This window comes from Mytilus galloprovincialis, chromosome 10, assembly GCF_965363235.1.
Source record: "Mytilus galloprovincialis chromosome 10, xbMytGall1.hap1.1, whole genome shotgun sequence".
Classification (NCBI taxonomy): domain Eukaryota; kingdom Metazoa; phylum Mollusca; class Bivalvia; order Mytilida; family Mytilidae; genus Mytilus; species Mytilus galloprovincialis.
The window spans coordinates 6,887,258-6,908,797 of NC_134847.1; the positions used below are offsets into that span (position 1 = coordinate 6,887,258).

Sequence of the window (21,540 nt, forward strand, 5' to 3'; positions counted from 1 at the left end):
TCTAGCACCACTGTTGAAAAAGTTATGCCCCTTTTTTCAACAATTTCCTCAGAGGAAAAGTAGTTTTCCTCAAGGGAAATCAAATTTCCCTAAGGGAAAAAGATTTTTCCTCAAGGGAAATTGTTTTTTCCTCAAGGGAAAAAGATTTCCCTTAGGGAAATTGCTGCATAAATATTTCCTTTGAGGAAATTCTATTTCCTTAGAGGAAATTCTATTTCCTTTGAGGAAATTCTTTTTCCTTCGAGGAAATTTGCGGCTTCAAATTTTCCTTTGAGGAAAAACTTTTTCCTGTGAGGAAATTTGTAGCTTCAAATTTTCCTTGGAGGAAATACTTTTTCCTGTGAGGAAATTTTTGACAAACACTTTTCCTTGAGGGAAATTCAAGACAACAAATTTCCTCTAAGGAAATCATTGTTCTTCAAATTTCCTCTAAGGAAATTTCTGAACATCAAATTTCCCTTAAGGAAATGATTTCCCCTATTTTTCCTCTATGAAAACTTCATAACAGTACAAACAGTATAAATATAATTTTTCATAGACTGAATTATTGATACAAAAGATAATTAAAACTTTAATACAAATTTTCATGGTGAGTATTAAACATACAAACATGACAAAAACAAAAGGCTGACTGTTAATAACATGTTTAAGACAATACAATAATAAGCAAAACACTATGAATATCATACCATTTGTGATGTTATTAATATTGTGCTCACATTTGCATATAATTTGTCGTTTGTTTCAGCTGCTGTGTACAATTATTCGACCCCCTACATAACAGTTCAGTGCATAAATAATTCCATCAATAAGACATCATCTTTCAATTGGCTGAATAAATTTTTGCAACTTGTTCTTCAAACATCTTCTCTGTATATTTGATATGATGGAGCCATGTACATGAATGGATAAAGCAGGTGTTTATTTCGACAACAAACATGACAAAGATACTATTTTTTTTCTTAATTTCTCCATAATCCATCAGTGAATATGTAGGTTGTTACATTTTACACAATTGTGTTCTTGCGCATCTTTGATAGTACATGTACTCCATTTTGTTTATAGCAATTTTGTAGAATTTTTTCTATTTCTTTTTCCAGAAAAACACACAGTGCAGTTCATTTCACATTAATTAATCTAATTAGCACATTATCATGATTATGTAGAGAAGTATTAACAATTAAGTTTCCTCTTCAGTATAGACCTGCAGGACCTGTTGATGATCATAAAAACCAAGAAATCTGACCTATAAATACACAAAATTAAAAAAAATATGTTATAAATGGAGAAAAAAACAGTAATATAAATAAGCTTATTTTATCATGTTTTAATAAAAAATTTGAGAAACTTTCATTTGATATTCTTACTTATGAGTTCTCTTATTTCAGTGCTTTGTGTCCAAGATTTAATATTCGTTGTTTAGTGGCTTGCAGTGATATTCAAAGTTGAGCCACTTGCATTAGTTGTTATAGAATGTTCATATGTTGTATTATTTGAACCACTGTCCTATATTATGGTAAGGTTGATTGTTATTGACTTTGAATATGTTGAACTTCACAAATAATACACGATGGTCTTGATGTATAGATTCTGCGTACTGATGTTGTTTATCATCTTAACAACGTGTGTTATAGTTCTTTCATTTGTCTTTGTACTATCATTAATATTACTTTTACTGTTGAATGGTTTTATGTGATATCCGTTTGACGTGGCTCTGTACTTATACATCTTGTCAATGTGTTTGTATTGTCTTTCATTTTTTGGTGGCGTGTTTTGTATATGCGACTTTTTGTATTTCTTTGGTTCTTATAACGTGACTCTGTACTTTAAAAGATCCCATCAGTATGATATTGTTCATTTTATGTCATTATGGTATATTTCTATTATGAATTACAAAATACATTGAACCATAAACGTCAAAATCATTCATTGCGTAGTGGAATTATCTATTTGTGGATTCTTATAAATTCTATATAACTTTTGGACAACTTTCAATCTCTGTCTATTTCTGAAATTTATTCTTACATACTTTTAATTTTTTTGCCCTATATGCTAACATTGCCTATGTAAATTTTAAAATTGTTTGTATGCACATTGAACGACAAATCTATGTGACGTATAAAACTTTCCGACGTCAGACACACAAATCAATGAACATGATGAATGTGTTTGTAGATAGATGTGTTTGTGTTCTGTAAAATTGTTCCTTTTAAAATTGTTATACGATGATGACTGATGTACCCATATTTGTACTATTTTATTTATTGTGTCTGTTTAGTTAACGCAACAATGTAAATATAACGGAATTTGATGAGACTGTCATCAAAGTGAAAGGATTAGCGCTATAAAACCAGGTTTAATCCACCATTTTCTACATTTGAAATTGCCTGTACCAAGTCAGGAATATGACAGTTCTTGTCCATTCGTTTTTGATGCGTTTTGTTATTTGATTTTGCCATGTGATTATGGACTTTCCGAATTGATTTTCCTCTAAGTTCAGTATTTTTGTGATTTTACTTTTTCTTTTGGATTGTTTAAATCTTTTCATGTTGGGATCTTTATTGGCTGACCTATAAAGGAAGTGTTGTCTCATTATTGAAGGCCGGCCCATCATTGGCCTTTAATTTCTTGCATTCACTGCATTGAACTCTGGTGGATAAGTCACTCATTTACCATACCACATCTTCTTATTTTTATATATGTCATCATTTAAAGGCAATTATTTTTATTACTGTAATTCAGAAATTATCGAGAGGTTTTTAGTAATGCGAATAATGTGACTGGGTGAGTATCGCAAAAATAAGAACTCATATTTTGATAACAAAAACATATATATATATTATATATATATATATATATATAGATCTTTATGCAGATTTTTTTTGTAATCACAATAAGTTGTCCATTTGTGAAAAATCACAATAATAAATGCAATCAACATATCAATAATTTCTGAATTTACATGATTGTGCAGTATATAGAAGTGGTCTTACCATTTAGGCCTTGTTGTATTCTGTTTTTCTTGTTTTGTCGCTCATTTCTATTTTAACTGTTTATATTTTTCTATATTTCTTGTCCTAAACATAAAAAGGGTAAAAACTATTATTAAACATCAGTATGTGTTTTTCTTTAGGTTGCAGTCTTGTAATTGACTGCTCCATAGGCTTACATGCTAAACAGCTGATCTTTGAAAATAAAAAAATAAAAAATGCTACATAGGAAAACATTTTCATGTTCATATCATGTATGTACTAATGTGAAATTGTGATTTAATCGGGGAAAAAGTGGGTCATGCCACGAAGAATAAAAAGTTATGTAACCCTGAAGTCAAAACATTTTTTTTCTACTTTCTGTTTGCTGTTTTCACTAGGCCACACCACATCCAGTAAACATGAAATCCTTCCACTTTCCTGGATTGATATCTCCAAAAAGATGCAAGATTTTTTTTAAATCTATATACAGATAAATATGTTTCAATTCAGCATAAATCTATAATCAAACAGAAAAAATTGAGTCCCTAAAAAAAATCAGGAAAAAAATGGACTATTTTGTTTCCTAGAACAGTGAGGTAAAATTGGACTGGGGGGGAGGGGGGGCAGGGGTTGGAACCACCCCTTTTCTTTTGCCGAGCAATGCATTTCAATGGGAGCATATACAGTAGTTGGACCCCCCCCCCCTTTACTCTGGGTTGGGACCCCTCCCTGTTTAATAATGGCTGGATCCACCCCTGATCAACATTATAGAAAAATCTATAAGCTATAACTCGAAATAAGGATAATTTTATTTTTAAAGGGTCTATAATTAAGTTTGACAACTTCAGACATACTAATATTTTACCTTTTTAAACTTTATCAAATTACTACTTTACCTAAAAAATTTGCCACATTTCATCCAATTTAATTTCATCCTCTTAATTACTTGGTATTTCATCCATAATATTTTTAATAAAGAAATAAATTTGGAAGTAGTATGATTTTAATTTGCAAGTTAAACACTATCCAAACTAGAGACCTAATAGAGTAGACATGGTAGATATACTCGACTAATTTTAATCAAACTTGGCGTGAACTAAGATTTAAGGGAATAGATGACAGTTTACCTACAATGACCTAGTTTCATGGCAATATATAGCATATATACATTAAAAACTATATGGTCATTCTTATGTTTAACTTTGAACAACTTCAACTACACGTATCAAGATTTGATCCTACATTAATTAAGTATTGCAAAAAATAGCTTTTTAAATGGCTCTATATATAATTGTGTATGTCACATATATGTATATATGATGTATATTAATGTAAAGCAGCTGAAAACTTATTAGCCATCTCATATTTATTTCAGTTCTTCAACAGGCAAATTTATATGAGCCTATGCCTGAAAATAGAGAAATCCCCCCCCCCCTTTTCGTGTAAAATTTTTTGTTGACTATATAGGGTATCACTGAAGCATGACTGGAGCAAGCATCCCCCCCCCCCCCTTTTCCAAAAAGAAAATGAAAAGTTCTGGATCCCTCCCCGTCAATCTTACACTCAGAGTTGTCACACAAATTGAATGATACCATATGTTCATATGAATATGTTTTAGGTCGTGTAGGTGTAAGGAGGCAACCATTTGATTTGTAGGGTGAAAAAGGTGAATAATCTTGATTTGTAGGGTGAAAAAGGTGAATAATCTTGCCTTGTAAACTTGTGCTATATAAATAAAAATTACCATCCGTTAAAAATCCGTCAGCCCAATCTCATCCAGTAAAATAAATTATTGTCTGCTTTCGAAGTTATATGGAAGTACTTAGTAGTCCAGATAATTATGGCGCATTGCAATGCATTTTTTCTAAGGAGCCGTGTTGACTTCCAATTGGGGGAATGGAACCAATAAATTGATCGGATCCGATATGATCTTCCCAGTAACGGAGCACCATAGATGTAATACCCAGGGTATTAATCGAGGTAAATTTTATTAGTGTCGGTGGTCTCACAAGTAAATCAGAGTGAATATTATATTGCATGCACATTAATTAGCAGAGAAGAGACAATTATCAACTTGTGTATTATTCATTTTCTCGCAGTTATTTACGGTAAATTAGCTATGTGTATATGTATCCCAAAACAGGTGCTCGGATCTAGTACTAGTATGTGACTTTTAAATAACAATTTCATATTCTGTGGCGGGTAGAAGGGGGTGGAATCCGGGGGCTGGACTCCCCTTTTGTGAGCAATCATTTTAACCTACACAATATATGAAAAGGTATACACTTTTGAAATCTAAATTTTATGAATAGGGTGAGGCAGAGACATATATACACATATATGTATATATGTCTCTGGTGAGGTCAGAGAAACCCAGCGATAACGACAGCCCTTATTAAATGGAGACATGTAGTTGTTTAATCCCCTTTATCGTGGCTGGATCCGCCCCTGATTTTACATGTAAATCAAGTCCCGGTTTCTGTTGGCATAACGGTAATCACGTAGAGGGGTAATTAAAAGCACGAGGAATTATAAATATACAATTGAACAGGGGTCGAATGCATGGAGGAATGGGAATTAAAATTGTCACTTCACGATGATCGAAAAAAGTATCGTGCACGTTATTTTCATAATCTTGTCTGAAACACTCTGTATAATGAGCTTCAAGGCGAAAACAGGACATGCACATGTGAAATACTAATAACATACACGCTGTATGGACAAACCCTTAAATCCCTCAACAAAAATAGTTAAATTCATGTCATATCAAATAAATTATAGCACGGAAAGGTAACTTTAATTTAATATCAAATCTAAATATTTGTTATATTTTTAAATAAATTTATAAATCTTAATTAGGCATGCGTGAGTTCCATTTCAAGAGACAAGGATTTCTATAAAATAAATTTAAATTATAAATACAGTTTTAATTTTTTCCCGGTATAGATAAAACATATATGTATATAACCTTTTTGGATAATACGATTTGGTTGAATTATTTAACTTCATAATAATGATAAATCCTTTAGTTCTTAAATTTTTAATTAAAATGAATATTTCATTTCGATCTCACGATAAACTTTTTATAGCGTAGTGACATGGTCAGTCAGTCACCAGATTAGTCGCATGGCTGATTACCATCTTACAGGTGACCCAGTAATTTTCCATATGACATTAGCGTGTACCCTTCGGGTGTGTATAACTTATTTTCTGGGGAACATCCTGTCCACGTGTAATACTTAGTATATATTGCAACAGATGACATTAAACAAATTCTCTTTGTAGCATCGGTGTCAATTTCATGTTCAACCACACAAAAAAAAATCAAAAAAGATATTATGATAAAATCATAAGAGAAAGATTAAAAAATATTAACAAATAAATTTGGCATTGAGTATAAACGGGGATTCGTGTTTTAAAGAGCTTATTTCCAGTGGACAACAACAAATGGAAGTTTTTAACGACCTTGACTAGCTATATATACAGTACTTGCACGGTCGGTCCAGTGGACATATTTCATACTAGATAACTTATAGTAATTCTTTTTATATATACGACAATTAAAAAAAAAGTGTTCGATCTGATACACGTACATATAATGTACAGAATTTTGAACAGCTTTAAATATATGGCCTTATTATTGGTAATATACTATATTAGTGTCACTGATTGCCTAACGTGTTACCAAATTAAAAAGAAAGAAATTGGCTCAAAACCGCATTTTTTATTAAAGATATTTTTTTTTCAATCCCAAAATAGAGAAGGGGCCGATATATACAGATTAAAGTCCAGATGAGAAGTTTGAGTTGCTTTTCTATATTAGCAAGGATTTATTATTAAATGCATCAATTTATTTGAACATGGGAACCAAATAACGAAACAAATAAACCGGACATTGGCCATACCTTTTTAGTAAGTGGACAAATAGGCAAGGATAATGTTTTTATCATTGTTCAAATATTTTAGAAAAAGTTCTTAACAAATTCACATTCATTACCTTTTTATCAGTTAAGGTAATTCTTTATTAGCCTAACGATGAAGCCATATATGTACCAGTGGCAGTGTGTAGAAATACCGCAAAGGACTACTTAGTGCACTAAGAAGAAAGTTTTTGAACTAAGGACACTAAAACGATGTTTAAGGACCACACAAAACATGAATATAAGAAGATATAAGTATATTACTCATAATTATAAAGTTTGATATCAATAGATATTGTAATTTTGAACTTAAATGCCTTTTCTTATCAGCGCGTGCCATTCGACACGTGAACAACGGCATATTGCAAATTCACAATTATCATGTCCAATCAACCTTATCGAATAAACAATTGTCTTTGATCGTTACTAATTGATTAGTTAATGGTAGTTGTTGAATAAACCTAACGGTTTAGCGTGGTATAATTTCAAGATGATGAAAGAAAAATTAAAAATTGAATTTTGTGTTTACTTTGCCTTTGTTTTATTTTGTTTGAAGGAAATTGCTAAATAAACTTCTTTTTTTTTTTTTTTTTTTTTTAAGAAGCCAATTTTGAAATACAAATTGAGAAAAAAAATGCTTCTGAGATTTCATTTCCTATTAACACAAGAGTGTACATACTATTATTATACCTTGAAAGATATTTGAGAGTAAACAATGTGGCGTCCGTGGGTTTCTTCAAAACCCGATTACAGAACTATTATAGAAAGACTTCAAGAGGTAAATACTATTTTATGAAATAACATACCGTTTTTTTATTTTTCAAAAAGAGAATCATCATAACTGTGTACTATGACAGATACCTTTATTACTGATGCCAATGCCTTTTTATTACAATTTATCTTTATTTCAACATTTGAAGATGAATACCATTTTCTTTTATAATGTAATAGCCATAGCGGTTTGAGAAACCAATATATTCACAATGTTGTAGAAGTTATTTTCAAATTAACTTTTGGTTCAATATATAAAAATCCGTTATATAGTACAGCAAGATTCTAATCCTTCTAACTATACAAATCCTTGAGTACAGTAATAGGACAAATTTATGGAATTATGGAGTGGACAAGATAACATGGATAAATTAGAATATTTCAAAATTTATATATGAAATTCATATCGCCGATAATCATATAACTCCACAGCCCGTTCTGTCATTATAATAAGAGACGATAAAGAAATGATGGAGTAAGGGAAAAAAGTTCCGGAACGGAAACGATCTCTGTCCGGAGTTTGCCCCATTAGTTGTGGCTTATTTTGGTCTTTTAAGTTAGTTTCTTTCCCCTACATTACTTGATCGTTTTTGTAAAACAACAGCACTCGAGGTCTGATAGTATTTTACCAAGAAATGGACAAAATATCCAAAAAGAAGGCTTAGAAAATTTTAATATTGGTATGCACACATATACTAACCTGTCAGCGCAGACAATTATATTTTTGTTAACGCGCCAAACTCGTTTCTTCCACAGTGCGACACTCTTTACAATATTGGTGGTGGTGAAAACCTAGTCCAAATAATTATGACGTCTTGCAAGGCTATTTTATTTCTGGGACGCTTTCCTCCGACGAAGCCGAAATGTGAAACCAAATCAACAAGAAGTCTAACATTTATTATAGAACTGAAAATAAAATTGAAAATGGGGAATGTGTCAAAGAGTTAAAACCTGATCAAAGAGCAGATAACGTCCAAAGGTCACCAATGGGTCGTCAATGCAACGAGAAAATCGCACAACCTGAGGCTGTGGTGGATCCAGCCATTTAATGGAGGGGTTCCTAACCCAGGACAAATGGGGGGGGGGGGGGGTTCCAACTACATGTCCCCATTCAAATGCATTGATCGTCCAAAAAAAAAGAGGGGGTTCCCACCCTCGGACCCCCCTGGATCCGTGCCTGTGAGGCATGCTTTAGCTTGCCATTAAACAAAAATGTATACTAGTTGAGTGATAATGGACGTGATACTAAACTCCTCAATGTAAAAAAAAGAAACTAAAATAAAAATCATACAAAGGTCACAAAGGCCATAACTTCTGGCCCCTGACTTGGGAAAAGTGCAAAATGCAGTGGGGTTAAAAGCCTTTACTGTAAATTCCTGAAATTACAATTATATAAATCATCTCGCATCTTTCTGAAAATTGGTCATATTAATAAATGCATGCTTTTTTTTCAGAAAATTTCAATATATATATAGGCTTTTAAAAGTCAATCTTGTGCATGATTATCACGATTATACTCGCACAATTCTCTCTTATTATAAGTAATAGGATAATTATATTTGGTATGTGCATACCTTGCAAGGTCCTCATGCCCATCAGACAGTTTTCACTTGACCTTGACCTCATTTCATGGATCAGTGAACAAGGTTAAGTTTTGGTGGTCAAGTCCATATTTCAAATACTATAAGCAATAGGTCTAGTATATTCGGTGTATGGAAGGACTGTAAGGTGTACATGTCAAACTGGCAGGTGTCATCTGACCTTGATCTCATTTTCATGGTTCAGTGGTTATAGTTAAGTTTTTGTGTTTTGGTCTTTTTGTCTCATACTTTATGCAATAGATCTACTATATTTGTTGTATGGAATGATTGTAAGGTGTACATGTCTAGCGGGCAAATGTCATCTGACCTTGACCTCATTTTCATGATTGAGTGGTCAAAGTTAAGTTTTTGAGTTTTGGTCTTTTTATTTAATACTATATGCCATAGGTCAACTATATTTGGTGTATGGAAGCATTGTAAGCTGTACATAGTCTGCCTGGCATGGTTCATCTGACCTTGACCTCATTTTCATGGTTCATTGGTCTTTGTTTAGTTATCTTGGTTAATGTTAAGTTTATGTGACAGTTTTTAATAAGGCTTTATACTTAGGACTATCAACATAATATCAATGATTAGTAAAGAATGCGAGACATTTCAGCGTGTGCACTCTTGTTTGATTTGGAGGGGGGTCTTATTTGTGCAGTGCTCATAGTTTTTCTAGTTGATCATTAAAATTCATTTATAGCATAAAGACCAACTAAAAGGGCAACAAGCTTATCAAGCACTCATGGTACAGATTTTTATTAAACACACATTAATATACATCATGTACATTAAACAGCAAAAAAAACATTGATGCAAGATGTCATTCAATACTAACTTTTACTCTTTTATGTATAGGACAAAAACTATAGAAGAATTAAGAATTATAAACAGCAGAAATGATAGGCAATTTAAAATTTGCACAAGCCAACTAAACCTAAATGGTAAGGCCACTTTTATTTTTAAAAAAGTTATTGAACTTGAAAGACAGTTATCATGATTACTATAACAATTAAAAGATGTGGTATATTAAATATGAAAACTATTGATCATGGCTAAAAGAAAGCAATTGTAGGCCTGTGACGACCTTCAATAATGAGAAAATCTGTACCCTATAGTCAAAGTAGGCAGCTATAAAAGACCCTCAGATGAAAAATTGAAACAATCAAAACTGTAAAACTAAATGCCTAGTTTATAACAAAATAAATTACAAAAAAAAAATATGAAAAGTATGAAACAACAACAACCACTAAATTTTAGTGTCAGACTAAACTGACAAAAACTGCAGGCTCTAAACTTTGGACAGGCACAATAGGAATATGGCAAGGTTATATTAAATATAAGATGTGGCATGATTGCCATTAAGACAACCCTCCACCAGACAACCAATGATTTAAATTTCCTGAAAACACAGACTGGACTACTGTAAACCAACTAAATTTTCGCGAATACTTTATTTTGCATTTTATACTTTCTAGTCTACATCACAGCTATTTTTTTTTTGTGGTTTTCAATTTTACTTAATGTATTTTAATAAATGAACAAGGAAAGATACATATATGAAAAACAGTCCCGACAATTTATATGCATGTTATATTTTTAAATGCGAAAATAAATTGCTTGTGAAAATAAATCGCTCACGAAAATTAGTTGGTTTACAGTAAGCAAGAAATTTATACATTTCCCTTAATTCAAAAGACACAAAGTTAAGTACTCACAGTAACTGACAGGTTAAGTTAAAAATTCATAAAAACTAATGCATGTAATAAAAAACAGGTTTATGAGCACTCAACCCTACCCTTACTTTAGAACGTGGTTTAACAGCTCAACATATATATATAATATAAAGAACAAACTGCCTCAACTTGAAAGATTGATAAATGCACAAAATCAACTAATATAAGAACTATAGACAAAAGCATTCACAAGTAAGAAAGGAAATATATTTAAAATGTTAATAAACATGACAAAATAAACTTTTATTACTCTTTCTCTCTCCATTTATAACATTTTATTTTTTTATTTTTTGTATTTATAGGTGATCAGACATCTTGGTTTTCATGATCAATAGGTCATTACTGAAGAGGAAACTTAAAGTTGAAATGTATCTACATAGTGCGCAATTGGATTAATTTGAACTGGAATGTGTGCTTTCCTGCAAAAAAGAAATAGGAAATTTTATCATAATCACATGATAATGGCCATAAACAAAATGGAGTTCTATCCTAGATACACAAAAACACTATTGTATAAAAGCAACAACATATTATATATATTAGTCGAAAGAAAGGAGAAATGCAGAAAAAAATCTATTTTGTTGTTAAAAAAAGGAATACCAGTTTTATCCACACATTTACATCACTCCCTCATACATTGTTTCATATCAAATATATATATGGAAGAAGATCATTGAAGAACAATTTGCAAAAATGTTTAGTGAATGGAATAATGTATTCACTGAATTCTTACGTAGTGGATTGAATAACTGTACACAAGCTGAAACAGAAGAAAATTTTAATTTAAAATAACAGGAAAAGACGTGTTTATTTTATTATTTAATCTGCAAATATAAACAAATTCTTTAGAACACCATAAATGATATGACATTCCAATTGGTTGCTTATTAATGTATTGGATTGAAACAATTACAAAGAAAACAGAATCCTTTGCTACAAATTTTTGTTATCAATCAAAGTTAAAGTTATATAAAAAGTATGAACAATACCTGTCATACCTAGACCTAAACAGTCAGACTGTATGAATTTTCAATGTCATTAAAATGTTGAGTCAAACATTTATTAAAGTTTTAAATATCATTTGTATCAATTATTCAGTCTTGTAAAATTATATTCACACTGTTTGTATACATGGTATAGTGAAGAAATGTTTAACTAGTAAAAATAAGGGAAAACATTTCCTTAAGGGAAATTTGATGTTCAGAAATTTCCTTAGAGGAAATTTGAAGAACAATGATTTCCTTAGAGGAAATTTGTTGTCTTGAATTTTCCCTTAAGGAAAAGTGTTTGTCAAAAATTTCCTCACAGGAAAAAGTATTTCCTCCAAGGAAAATTTGAAGCTACAAATTTCCTCACAGGAAAAAGTTTTTCCTCAAAGGAAAATTTGAAGCCGCAAATTTCCTCAAAGGAAAAAGAATTTCCTCAAAGGAAATAGAATTTCCTCTAAGGAAATAGAATTTCCTCAAAGGAAATATTTATGCAGCAATTTCCCTAAGGGAAATCTTTTTCCCTTGAGGAAAAAACAATTTCCCTTGAGGAAAAATCTTTTTCCCTTAGGGAAATTTGATTTCCCTTGAGGAAAACTAATTTTCCTCTGAGGAAATTGTTGAAAAAAGGGGCATAACTTTTTCAACAGTGGTGCTAGAGCCAAAAATATCAGGTAACCAATACCAACCAAGTTATCAACTTCATTTTGACTTAACTCCAAAAATTAAGGTGACAACTTTTGCACTCAGCGGAATTGCAAACTTGTCCCGGAGACTGTTTAACTCTCTACAAGAGACGACACAAAAAATTAACAACATGGAATTCATCCATTCATACAGCATTTAGTGACATGGGTTTTAACAATAAATCATTGTATTAGCCAGTGGTATCCTATTTATAATGCCCCACCTACGGTAGTAGAGGGACATTTGGTTTTCTGGTCTGTCCGTCTGTCCTGCTTTAGGTTAAAGTTTTTGGTCAAGATAGTTTTTGATGAAGTTGAAGTCTATTCAATTTGAAACTTAGTACACATGTTCCCTATGAAATGATCTTTCTAATATTAATACGAAATTAGATTTCTGACCCCAATTTCACGGTCCACTGAACATAAAAAATGATAGTAAGAATTTCAGGTTAAAGTTTTTGGTCAAGGTAGATTTTGATGAAGTTGCAGTCTAATCAACTTGAAACATAGTATATATGTTCCCCTATGATATGATCTTTCTAATATAAAAGCCACAATCATCCTTATGGTATCTTGTTTGTTTGAGAAGCGTATCAAATAAGTCGACCACCAACCACGCAACATAGAAGCTAAGGCTAAAAATGAAAAATACAAGCCCGGGTATAATGCATCAACTAGGAGATATATACACCGTATGTAATGTTACTACATAGAAATGGAAATTTGCAATTGGGAATCTGAAATCCTCTCTTTTGTCGATAAATGTTGTTTTCAACTGACCCTCATTTTCTGGATGTAAGCCAAGATATGTGACAGACTTAACTGTCTCTGTTGTATCCTTTATCTCAAGTTCGATGGGGCAGTTGCGTTCAATATGGATACCATTTTTTTAATTATTTAGTAGAGAACATCAACTAAATAGCGTAAAGTAAAGTTAAAGGTTATCCCAAAGTTCTATTCTTTCTTCATGATAATGTAAGACGAAACTTTATTGGAGTTATAGCCCTTATACTGACGAGTGTGTACCATTTTTTCCGACTTTGGTTGTTATCTTCAAAACTAAAAAAGGAAACTGTAACAGCAAAAGTAATAAATAATCTGATCTATGAACAAATCATCATTCGTCTCTTTGTATGAGTGTTTGCCCTTGAAATCGGGTGCTTACCCATTTATATAATATTTGCTGCCACTGCAGTAAATAGAAGGTATAGTTAAACAACAAAATTAGTATGACCAATTAAAATCGAAATAGACCGTAAACTTTAAAAAAATGTCTATATAGTTAACATGCATGAAGGATAAGAATTACTAGTCCGTCAACATAATCGAAATTGCAGTCTCTATTTACAACTTGATCTTATTTCCTGTAGATTTGTGTGGACCTTCCTTTCTCTTCCTCTATGTTTTAGCATAAATGTTCAAACATAAATTAATAATTAGATCAGGTTTATAACTATTATATATATACATCAATGGTTCTAAAACAATACAAAAAAATCAAATTATTTGTAATATGTTTGTGCTGTAACCAACGCAAATTTACTTTTGGCAGTATTTTATATGTACCGCCCTTATATTCTAACTTCCATCTATACTTTAGCCTGTCACAATAAGAGTAGATGGACGAAACATTTTAACTGCTCTTAAAGTAAGATTGTGGTAATAGTAGAAAGAAGAAAAACCTAAATTTATTAGAACTATCATTAAAAATTCAGAAAATAAGAACTTGAAGTGGTCCTTGCCCGAAATTTCTCTCGCCAAATGTGCTATGGACTGAATGCAGTGGCGTGTCTAAGAGTTGATTGGAAAAAGTATATTTTTTTTGGCTTAAAATTGTCCAAAAAAAAATCGACTCGCTTTGCTCGGCATTTTTCTTTAACCAACTTTCTCACTATTACGCCCCTCTTTCCTCGGGATCGTTGTCCGTCCCTTGAAAGACAATCGTGTAACGTAGTTTTTATATACATATTAATTTGAAAGTAATTAAAAAATCGTCCGAAGTAACTTTTGATAAATAAGGTTATGGAACTTTGAGCAAGACTCATCTGTTAGTTACTTATTATTATATAATACATTTAAACTGTATAATATCCAAATAGGTAGTCATGTGATTCAGACTTGTTTAGAACAAACTAAAAGTAGAAATAAAATTAAAATGGCAACTAGCGGAGAATGTGATGAAATAATTTGTGCGTTGTGTCTGGAGATTTACAGTGACCCCAGGCTTTTACCATGTTATCATACATTCTGCAAAACATGCATAGAACAACTAATCAACAAAGGGGAAGAAAAAGATAAATTCAATTGTCCCCTTTTTGTCGTTTAGCGATCACATCGACCGAATTCCCATCTAATATTTACATACAAACACGAGTTACATTCAACAACAAGAAAATCCAATGTGACTTGTGTGAGAGTGATGAAAATATCGCAGTGAAATGCATTGACTGTGATCAATTTTTATGCGAGAATTGTTCATCTGTTCACAGAAAAATTAAAGTTAGTAAAGAACACAAAGTTATTGAATATATTGGATCTGACAATGAAAATTTGAAGAAAATATTGTAAATGTTAGCCAGACTGTAGATAAAATAGAACAAGAATTACATACGGAGATTATGGAAGAGTGTGCTAAAATCAAATCAGAATTAAAACAAATTTCAGATGAACAGATCAAATATGTTATTAAACGCAAAAATGACCTAGAAATAGAAATCAATAGACTAACCAGCAAGAAGAAGTATGTCAACCAAATTATCTGTTCCGGTCCAGATGAAGATATTTTTCTTTGTAAATCACAGCTGTCTAGTGAACAGACAACATTACCTTTCCCAGTCCAATTTATTATGAATTTCCCAACGTTTCGTAATGAAAGGTCTAAAGTCATGCTTGGCCATATCAAAGAAAACAAGATTTGTGTAGGAATAACTATTGAGCTTAAGACAACTTTTGAAGCAGATATGATGAACAAGTCCGTATCAGCAATTTGTTTAAAAAGTGACAAAGAAGGCCTTCTTCTCTTTCGTTCTGATGCTTGGAACCAAGGTTCAAGGATAAAAAATGTTATTGCTTACAGTTCATCAGGGATACAAAAAGAAGGATATGTTATGCCTCCTCAAATGGATTTGGTCGTTGACAAAGATGGACAAATATATTTCTATGAAGATCGGCTAGGAAGATTGGCAATTTATCTCCAACCAGACAAAGACAGTACAAAAGAAAATATATTGCACTGCAAGAGACCAATCTCGATGGACTACCTATCAAACAAAGACATTGTTTTATTAGACACTGGAAAGAAATTGTCGCGAATTAATTTTGCTAAGAAAAAAACGATATTTTCATTTGAAGAAGGTCACCTGACATCGCCGATTTCTGTTGCAAGCAGCAGTGACGAAAGACTATGGGTAGCAGATCCAGGCAGCGGCCAAGTGATCGTTTTTGACGCACAAGATGGACAACTGGTATTCAAGTTTGACGTCTGTCAAACTTTCAAGTTATCAAACAAATCAAAACCAAACAGTATTTGCTTCTGTGAACTTTACAAGATAGTAATAGTTGCAGATTCAATTAATAACTGTATTTTCGCCATTAGCGAGGATGGTTGTTATGCAGAGATTTTTATCGACGAATCAAACGATTTGGAAAGTCCTTCATGTGTAGCATGTAAAGACAATGTACTTTGGGTATGCGATAAAAAGAGCAGAATACGCATATTTGAAATACTAACACCTTAAGCTAATTATACCCTGCGAGTTGTACATGATGGGAAAACCAACCCCGAAGTCAGGGATATCCCTTAAATGAGAGAATATCCCCCAGACAAGGTGTCATTTTGCTTTGTAGAAAAAAAAATATTGTAATCTAAAATCTGATCTGTGAGATTCCAAGTTTTCCTTAATACAAAATTGAGTTATCTTTCTTGGTATTATAATACACACACGCAAGAAAAGATTTGGTATGATTGCCAATGAAGAGACCAAAATGACACAGAAGTTACATGTAACAACTAAAGATCACTGACGGCCTTTAACAATGGGCCATTCCAGTTAATTTCTGACGGGTGGGGATGGATGGGGAGATTTTTTTTCATACCTCAAAAACATCATGTAAAACTACCCATCAGATCTATAAATTAAGACCTATCAGATTTAGAGTGGGTGGATGGGCTTTCATTGGAAAAATTTACCTATCAGAATTTTAAATACAATACCAGATAATGCATGATACGTAACTGTCTATATTCCAAAGCACCCATAAGATCTGAAATAGGTATTTTTTGTAACCCCTAAGATGTAATTATTTTTAATTATTTACTGCTGCAAGACCCTCAGAAATTTTTGCGTATAACATGTATAAGTGTACGTGTCAGATGAAAAAACCCAAAATTTCACCCCTAAGATGTATAAATTTTACACCCCTCAGAAAGGACCATCCATCCCCCTTTAGCAGATATTAACTGGAATGGCCCAATGAGCAAAGCCTTCTATTCTTTCATTTAAATATCTATAATACAAAATATTTTTTTAATAGTGAAATTTAATACCGGTATTTCATCTAGTATATCATAGGGCGATGTCATTGTAATAATCGTATACTATTCAAACTTGTTATCCACAAGTGAGTGTTGTCTTTGTGTTTTTTCTCTCTCCATAAGGCACACATTACTTAAAGACTTCTGTTTATTTGATCGTCAATGTCAACATAATCTAATTGAAGTAAGATAATAACTATAGCATGTTGTTCTTTTGGTGTATGCGTTTCGTTTATCTTTTTTCGTCTAATTTTCATTGCATATGTTATTGTTTAAAATGATATAATGTGCTATATGCTCTCCTGAGTTTCTAATTTGGTGAATAAATACATTCTATTTTATTCTATATATATATAGTTTAAGAAAATATAAGTCCAAACAGATTGAGAGGGATTGAATAGTTGCTCATCATACAGACCATCTGAGATAACTATTCTTTGAAAATTAAACAACACTGAACACGATGATCTTGAAATTAAAATAAGCTTCATCGTTTGTCAGATGTGCCATTAAATTCCAGACATAGAGACGCCATATGTCGTTTTAATTTGAAATTTTATCGACAATATTGAAAAATAAATCTGACTATGTTTACATAATATCAAAGGCTTCTGTGCAACCTTGAAATTGGAACTGAATGAGGATGAGAAAGAAGGAAGAAAATGCAAAGCTGAATCACCGAATTTATGACTCCATTGTTTTTAATTTTTCCTTTTAATAAACATAAGTGGTGAGATGAGTAACAAAAGCAAATATCAATTGTTGAAATGTGAAGATGATTGCATGAATCAAAGAAGAGTCACAATAAAAGATGACAGCAAAACGGTGCTGCATCGCTGATCTATAATTCGCCTTTTATAAAATGCCAGCATTCAAACCTTAAAAGTAAATGAAGGTTACACATATGCATCAGTCGTTATGATATTGTTTACTGGACAGTATCACACAAGAAACGTATTACCATTTACTTGCATGATTTCAATTTATTTGGTATACAGGACTGATAACAAAACAAACACAGACATTTTTAAAACGGTTATCAAAAGGTCAAATAGTTTTATCAAGTCACACTCTGGTGATCAATCAAATCCACTGTAACCAAAGTAACTCACAAGCCCGTGACAACTTTTGTAACTTTTTGGATGACTGAAATAATTCAAATATTTCAAATACTAAACATTCAGAAATTGTCATCCCTGATGCTTAACCAGCGGAACAGTTACTTCGTGAATACTGAATTGTGTCTATAAATACGGAATAGAGCACCTGTATGATTTCCCTACCGTTTATTTAATTGGTGATGGTATTTCTCAATCCAACTTTCACATGTAGTCTTTATAATTTTCTGTAGATGATTGGTTTTCTTTTAGTCTTTTCCCTTTTTGATCATACTGCCAGTGTTGTTTTTGACTAGTGAGATTTGATTGGCCCTTGAAATGAATTCACTCTTGTTTTCTCAAAGTCATACGAAACTTGCCAGACAGATCTACCCATTACATACACAAATATTGCTGACCTACTGCTATAGTATTCGACCTAATCACATATAAACATATAACCTTGATCACTGATCCATGAAATAAGGTCGAGGTCAGGTGAACCCTGTCTGGTGGAGATGTTAACATTGCAAGAAGTCCGTATACTAAATATAGTTGTTCTATTACTCATATCAAATGAGAAATTCACATAACAAAAACTAAAAAAATAAAAATCCGGCAATTGCTGAACCAAGAAAATGATGTCAAGGACAATAGACATATGACAGACGAATATTTCCTACCATAAGTTAACTGCATAAATAAAATATGAAACATCTAGGTCTTGTACCTTCTGAATTATAAAGCTTTTCATAAATATTTAACGCCGCCAGATAGTTATACCTAAGTCTCGCATAATTTTGTCGCAGGCGGGACAAAAACCCTTGGTACTTGTAAATCCTCTAAACCTTACACGTAACATAATGTAAATTTGAAAATCGTTTATGTACCAAAGATACACAATTTCCCAAACAGATAGATAAATATAACACAGAAAATGAAAACAAAATCAACACCAAATTCTTAGGGCTAAAAGTAGCGAACTGAAAGGTCAGTAGTTCTTACGCTGATATAGTTACACCATTTCGGTGATAATTTTGATGTTGTAATGTTGTCACAATCTAGGACTGGGTTGTGGTCCTGGATATTAATGGAAGTCATCATTTACATCAATAGTTCATGTATCGGTCAACTAAATCATTATTGATTTCGTAAACTTTTGAACGGATGACATTAACATAAAGAACCCTTTATCCAAAAGCTTCCTTGTGAGCAGTGTCCTTCTATAATTGAGGCCGTCTTGCACGAACGACTATGCTAAAGTAACAAGGAGTTAACGGAAGAATGAAACCTATAGAGTTCTTATTTTTTTTTAAGTCGCTATCAAAAAGTTGTAGCTTAGATAGTTGATGTTGACCTTAACAAAATGCACTTATTTTTTTGGCATATTAAAAATTCAGTAGATAATCCACAACTTATTTCAAATCAATTCGAGTGTTCATGATAAAGGGACATTTAGAAAAGATATTAAGACCGTTAGAAGTAGCAGATGTATCAAATTTTATTTTAACTTACATGATTTAAGAGTAGAAAAAGAAAGAGGCAAAAAATGACATGAATAATGATAACATATGGTATTAATGTACCATGTGCACATCCCCAAATCTTTACCGAATTACCTTTTTGTACTAACAGAATAAAATTATTTACCGTTAAAACGTCTAAAATGTGATTATCTATCAAAGATCATTTGATATTAAACAGATAGGTAAACTCAAACCCACACATAAAAACGTTAGCTTTATTAGTGCTGTGTAAGCATTGGTAATACACATCACTTTACAAATATTCAGGTCACGATAAATTTACATTAAAAAATCATTGTAAACAACTAAACTCGGTCGACACAAAGGTCAATGTCAATGCCGCATTTAGTCGAGGCCCATTAAGGAAAAATCTGATAAATTGGCATCTTGAACGACATATTTAAATTGAATGGGATATTTAAACGACTACTAAATACGTAAAACTTAAAAATGAATAGAAAAATATTGGCATTGTGCCAATGAATAAAGTTTTTTTTCACGAACTTTCCTTTAAACTGTGCTAAAAATAAACCTGTTTGAAAGACTTTTAAACACAGAATTTTTTGTTGCAATTTTACGAAAAAACATGTTAAGTCACTGCACTAATATATCACTATATTATATTGTTTTGTTACAAGATGTCAAGCAGTACATATCTTTGTTTACAAGATATGCGGCCAAAGTATACTGCTCAGTCTTCTAGAGAGCTCGTTAAGTCCAAGGCCATCCACAACATTCTTCCCTCTTATTTGTCTTTTTGCTAAATTTTCATTTGTATTTGCCATTCAAGATTTGAACAGTCTGAACTAATATGACCAATATTATAAAGCAATCTTTTAATAGAATTGCGAAATGAGGTCCATGTCCATCAAAGGTTACATTAATTACCATTTATAACTATGGTTTTTTTTTATGTTTATATTTGTAATTCTTCACTGTCTGTATTAAATTTTTTGTTATTTTACGGTCGCCATGGAACCGTTTACACAATTTTGAAAAGTTGGGGGCGAGTGTATTGAATTCGTTATTATTGATACAAATTCCAATTCCTTTCAACATAAATACGATATTTTAATCCAACGTTTGCCTTTTCTACATCGCTTTATGGGATTTGATCATCAGCCAGCCGAAAACAAAATGTGACCTTCACCCATCTAAGATATTTATGTTATTGCAGTGATCTTCATTTTTGTATATGCAGTAAATGTTTTTTACGATTTTATGTGCTCTTGGCTTTTCATACATCCGTACATGTATTACTCTCACTGTTGTACGTTTTGATTTGAGGGATATGTCTTGTGAAAATTTGAATTAGTTTTCATTATACTATTTTAATTTCTACCAAACTTCCAACATTCAAGAAATGCTCTGCGATCAGGTGCGGATCAAGTATTTTGAAAAAAAGAGGGAAAGTCTACCAATCCAATTTTGTAGTGAGTCTTGTAAGAAGTCTGCATTTATCATATATGAAGCTCCATAAAAGGGGCCTCCCCCACAATCCGACCTCTGGTGAATGTAGTTACATTTCAATTTTCCTTCACAAGTTAATTTCAAATTATGTGTGTGTGTGTTTGTGTGTCTGTTTATGTTCCTGTAGACGGATATAACGAGAGTGGAAACGTACAAAAACCTTTACAAATTAGTGCTCTAGATCTGTTTTAGCCTGCTCTGATATATGTTAAAACCTTTGTTGATTTTAAAGAAAAAATACAATACCACATGTACCACG

The 21,540-nt window shown here is 32.0% G+C and overlaps 2 long non-coding RNA genes across 2 annotated transcripts; one reads left to right on the forward strand and one right to left on the reverse strand.

Annotated features, from left to right (window-relative positions):
- Window positions 1-558: 558 nt before the first annotated feature.
- LOC143048947 (uncharacterized) lies at window positions 559-3,578 on the reverse strand. The gene is made up of 2 exons (XR_012969952.1): window positions 2,994-3,578; window positions 559-1,246 (listed from the first exon to the last, which is right to left on the reverse strand). It is a non-coding gene; the product is annotated as an uncharacterized LOC143048947 (long non-coding RNA).
- Window positions 3,579-8,213: 4,635 nt separating this feature from the next.
- LOC143049751 (uncharacterized) lies at window positions 8,214-12,062 on the forward strand. Its single transcript, XR_012970302.1, has 3 exons — window positions 8,214-8,343; window positions 10,105-10,190; window positions 11,285-12,062. It is a non-coding gene; the product is annotated as an uncharacterized LOC143049751 (long non-coding RNA).
- Window positions 12,063-21,540: the final 9,478 nt, after the last annotated feature.